This window comes from Otolemur garnettii, unplaced genomic scaffold (assembly GCF_000181295.1).
Source record: "Otolemur garnettii isolate 467f Iridium unplaced genomic scaffold, OtoGar3 scaffold00021, whole genome shotgun sequence".
Classification (NCBI taxonomy): domain Eukaryota; kingdom Metazoa; phylum Chordata; class Mammalia; order Primates; family Galagidae; genus Otolemur; species Otolemur garnettii.
The window spans coordinates 18,154,291-18,159,525 of record NW_003852416.1 but is presented as its reverse complement, the minus strand read 5'-3'; the positions used below and the strand labels follow the sequence as shown (position 1 = coordinate 18,159,525).

Genomic DNA, 5,235 nt, shown 5'->3' with positions numbered 1-5,235 from the left:
AGTAGTGGAGCTAGGGGACTAAGTTCCAGGTCCCCCAGAAGCCAAAGGCTGTGCTTCTTGCCCAGGGTGGGGAACTGTGCAGGTTGGGAATGTGTGCTGTTGGATTTCAGAGAATTCGCTCTGGGCTTACAGGCCAAATGGGGAAAGACATGGACCATCTTCCATAGACTAGATTAAGTAAAACAAAAGTTCATTTTGAGGGCCTGGGCAGGGGTAGGATGAGGAAGGATTCCTGTTCTGAGAGTCAGGAGAGCTGGAGGCCAGCTTGACTGGGCCTTTTGCTTGTGTGAAAGTCATTCAATATCTCTGAAACTCAGTTTGTAAAATGGGGGTGATAGTGCTTACCTCCGAAGAATGATGTGTGGACTCATGAGATAGAATAAACTCAGAGTTTTCTTTCTTTTTTTAGAGAAAAATCAGAGTTTTTTTTGAGTCAGGGCCTCAAGCTGTCCCCTGGGCAACCAAAAAATAGCCGGGCATTGTGGCGGGCACCTGTAGTCCCAGCTACTTGGGAGGCAGAGACAGGAGACTCGCTTGAGCCCAGGAGTTAGAGTTTGCTGTGAGCTGTGATGCCACAGCACTCTACCCAGGGGGACAGCTTGAGGCTCTATCTCAAAAAAAAAATATTTGAACTTTAGTGATATTAAGCCTTCATAGAGGTGAAAGAGAGGGCGTAAGGTAATCAGGAATCCAGACAACCTGCCTCTATTTGCTAGAGTCCGCTGTCTTTTGGTTCCTAAGGGCAAGAGCCCAAGACAAACATGGCGGCGGCGGCCTCAGGCGCGATCACCTGCAGGAGCTGAGGATCCGGCAGCCGCGCGGAGCCAATCGCCGGGCGGGGGCGGAGGGAGAAGCTGGGGAAGCCCAGGACGTGTGCGCAGGCGCATTGGCTTGCACCTTGCTCCCGGCAGCCGCGGCATAAGGCTTCGCTTGGCACGATTGCGGTGAGAGAGGCTGGTCCGTGGTCTAGGTTCAGGGGCAGAAGCGGACCGGACTGAGGTCAGATCTGACACAAACGAAAGTCCCAAGGGGGACGGGAATGCTTTCTTCTGAGGGAGTCGCAAGGGCTGTCTGCGGGGGTGCTTGAGGAGATCGGGTTGTGGGTTGGGAATGTTCTGATGTCAGGGTAGAAGATGCGGGGCTCAAGGGGCAAGGTGGCATCTTTGGAGAAGGGCTCTCTGGAGATCTGGGGGAAAGGAATGCAATGGATGAGATAGCTGCCAGGGCGTCTGGGATCCACACCATTAGCATAATGGCTTAACCCTGGTGGCACTTGAAGAGCTTTTAAACAAACAAACAAACAAACAAAAAAAAAAGCTCGGCGCCTGTGGCTCAAGTGGCTAAGGCGCCAGCCACATACACCTAAGGTGGCGGGTTCGAATCCCCAGCCCGGCCCGCCAAACAACAATGGCTGCAACCAAAAAATGGCCAGGCGTTGTGGCAGGCGCCTGTAGTCCCAGCTACTTGGGAGACTGAGGCAGGAGACTCGCTTGAGCCCAGGAGTTGGAGGTTGCTGTGAGCTGTGATGCCACAGCACTCTCTACCCAGGGGGACAGCTTGAGGCTCTGTCTAAAAAACAAAAACCCACCGTGCTTGGCGCTTGGCGCTCAAGCAGCTAAGGCCCAGCCACATACACCAGAGTTGGTGGGTTCGAATCCAGCTCAGGCAGCCAAACAACAATGATGGCTGCAACAGAAAATAGCAGGGCGTTGTGGCGGGCGCCTGTAGTCCCAGCTACTTGGGAGGTGGAGGCAGGAGAATCGCTTGAGCCCAGGAGTTGGAGGCTGCTGTGAGCTGTGACTCCACGACATTACAGCTTGAGGCTCTGTCTCAAAAAGGAACAAACAAACCACCGATGCTGGGATCCATTCCAGTTTAATTGGTCAGGGGTGAGGCCTGGGCCTCAGTAGTATTGAACAGCTTCTGGGTGATTTTAATGAGCACAGGATAGAGAATCACTACACATGTTGCATGCCAGCTACTGAGGAAAGAGCTCCTGGGTAGATCCTCAGTGGCTTGGGAGGGGCAGGGGGTCCTGAATTAAAGCTGTTGGCCCTCCAGTGCTGCTGTGGTAATCTGTGGAAGAGAGAAGCAGAAGATCTCTTCCCTAGTAAGGTGAAAGTTTATTTACAGCCTGAGGAGGAGGACAGGCCCATTAGTATTAGGGATACAGCAAAGGTCTCCAATTGCCCCTCTGTGGGAAACGTGGGCAGGAAGACAAGACTCCAGAGAGAAACAGGAAACACAGCAAACAGTTTAGTGGCCAGCTGCTTGTTGAGAAAGGGACACATGGCCAGCTGCTTGTTGAGAAAGGGACACATTGGGTATTATATCTTTCATTTTGTTTATCCATTTGATATCCCCAAGGACAGGCAGAAAACAGAAATGTTTCCTCTGACTCATAAATGTAGGAAGAAACTCAGTGGTAATAGTCAGACCTGACCCAGGCTACCCATCTCCAAATTCTGCTTTTTGGTAGTTTTTTCCCTCTGCACTAATGCTTTGTGTACAGTCTGCATTTCTGATAGGAATCATAAGTAAACACTCCTTTTTGATGCCCATCACCTCAGAGTCCCAATTTGGCCTTTTCAGTTTTCTACGAAATCCATCAGCCCCCACTCCCCTGAGGTTGATCAAAAATCATGGATATGCTGCTGTTTTCATCTCTTTCTAGTTATTTATTTCCCAGGAGCCTCATAGGGTGAAGTGAGGAGAGTTTTTACACAATGCCAGAAGGCTTTTTCCAAAAAGATTTCACCTCCCCAGAACCCACTGCCCCTCATCCCATTGTCCTCAGGATAGACTCTTGTGAGGTTTACAAAACCCTTTCTGATCTGGCCTGATTCTTCCTTTCTTCCCTGAGCTCTCTTCCCAGAGTTTCTGTGTTTCTTAGCACTGTGCTGTGCAATTGGTGAAAGCTTAATAAATGTTACTTTTTTGTTATTATCGATATTATTTTTAAATTTTTTTTAGAGACAGAGTCTTACTTTGTCGCCCTCAGTAGAATGCCATAACATCACAGCTTACGGCAGCCTCCAGCTCTTGGGCATACGCAATTCTCCTGCCTCAGCTTCCTGAGTAGCTGGGACCACAGGCGCCTGCCACAATGCCCAGCTATTTTTAATTTTTTTTATTTTTGTACAGACAGAGTTTCACTTTATCACCCATGGTAGAGTGCCGTGGTGTCACAGCTCATAGCAACCTCCAACTCCTGGGCTTAGGCTATTCTCTTGCCTCAGCCTCCCGAGTAGCTGGGACTATGGGCAACTGTCAACTACACCCGGCTATTTTTTTGTTGCGGTTTGGCTGGGGCCAGGTTTGAACCAGCCACCCTTAGTATATGGGGCTGGTGCCCTACTCACTGAGCCACAGGTGTGAGCCACTGTGCCCTGCCCCAGGGTTGTCTTTTTCTCTGTGACTTCCATAGCCAAGGTGAACAACAGTGCTAGGGGCACATTGGAGACTGGGGATGATGGTTGTCCTATGGCTGCTACAGCTGTTGTTCCCTAGGACCGTTGAAACCCATATTGGCCAGGTAGAAGCAAATTGACCCATCAGGTATTAAGGGAGCACCTACTGCATGGAGAAGGCGCCTGGTGGAAGCAGGGCTGACCTGGCCCTGGCCTTGTGGAGCTTGTGAGCTGGAGGAAGGTAATGGGAGGCATTTGGATTTCTGATACAGGGACTGAGGGACCTGGAAAGGGGAAAGAACAGGGCTAACTGGACCTGTGACAGAGAATGGGCAGGATTTGACAAGATTGGGGGGTATAGTAAAGTGAGAAAACAGGTATCATGTACTGAAGGTCTTCTACGTGCCAGGCAAAATGCTTGGTGCTTTATATTCATTTTGCATTTCAGCCCAAAGGTGGGCTTTTTTTTTTTTTTTTTTTGAGACAGTCTCAAGCTGTTGCCCTGGGTAGAGTGCTATGGCGTCACAGCTCACAGCAACCTCAAACTCTTGGGCTTAAGCAATTCTCTTGCCTGAGCCTTCCAAGTAGCTGGGACTACAGGTGCCTGCCACAACGCCCTGCTATTTTTTGTTGCAGTTGTCACTGTTGTTTTAGCTAGCCTAGGCTGGGTTTGGACTACCAGCCTTGGTGTTTGTGGCCGGTGCCCTATGGGCGCTACCTACAAGATGGGCTTTAACATTCCCACCTTGTAGGTGAGGAGACTGGGGCTCAGAGAGAGGGAGTATCTGGCTCAAGGCCACCAAAGGTGGATGGGCTGTAGAAGGTGCCAGGGGGTGGGTGGAGTTGGTTGCAGGTTATAGGATATCTCACCCAGCTTATGCAACAAGGCTGGTGTGGGTTCCAAGCTGTTGTTCCCTCAGAAAGGTAGGGCTGCTGTTCTCTGCTGGGGTGGATTGAAGGTGGGGAGGAAGAGTCCGGGAGGCTGTTTCCTGGTGGAGGAATCTGGAAGAGAAACCGGTAACAGTAACCCTGCACCTTCCACTGCAGCTCCCTCTCCAGGGCAGCTGTTCACCTGGATAGGTTGCTTTGCCTCCATCTCAGGTGTGTGGTGGGAGATTTTCTCCGGCATTCTCAAACATTGTTTATGTTCCTGCTCCTTGTGAGCCCCCCTCTTCTTTCTATTTTATTTTTTATTTTAGACCCCCTTTTTCTGACTTTCCTTCTTGTGTCCATCTTTTTCTCAAACTCACTTACCTGTGGGAGGGGACTGATTACCAGGATATTCCCCTGCTCTCACCCTGCTCTAATTGAGCCCAAGAAAAAGCCAGTGTCTGAGCATTTTCTCTGTGACAGCCATGACATTCTGGGCTTCCTGGACATTTGTTTAATCCTTACTGTACCCCTATTAAAAGAGGGGGGCAGTGGGTGTGGTGACTCACACCTGTAATCCTAGCACTCTGGGAGGCTGAGGTGGGTGGATTGCTTGAGCTCACGAGTTTGAGATTAGCCTGAGCAAAATTGAGACCCCCATCTTTACTAAAACAAGAAAAACAGGTAAGAGGATCGCTTGAGCCCAAGAGTTGGAGGTTGCTGTGAGCTATGATGCCATGGCACTCTACCCAGGGCAACAGCTTGAGACTCTGTCTCAAAAAAAGGGGGGCATTATTATCCCAGTTTATAGATGAGGAAGCTGAGGCTCAAAATGTTACACTCTTAGAAAGTACAGTTAAGGCTCGGCGCCTGTGGCTCAAGCGGCTAAGGTGCCAGCCACATACACCTAAGGTGGCGGGTTCAAATCCCCAGCCCGGGCCCGCCAAACAACAAT

General features: G+C 50.3%; 1 protein-coding gene across 3 annotated transcripts in view; it reads left to right on the top strand.

The window, feature by feature from the left end:
• The first annotated feature begins 925 nt into the window (after window positions 1–925).
• MFSD13A (major facilitator superfamily domain containing 13A) overlaps window positions 926–5,235 on the top strand; it is a 17,213-nt gene continuing 12,903 nt past the window's right edge. For 2 of the 3 annotated variants that reach the window (XM_012803590.2, XM_023511638.1), the window contains exon 1: window positions 3,351–3,651. The gene's annotated coding sequence lies outside the window, so the exon portion shown is untranslated. Of the gene's footprint in view, window positions 1,000–3,350; window positions 3,652–5,235 lie in introns of those variants that run through there. The other variant, XM_023511637.1, reaches the window with a different exon arrangement.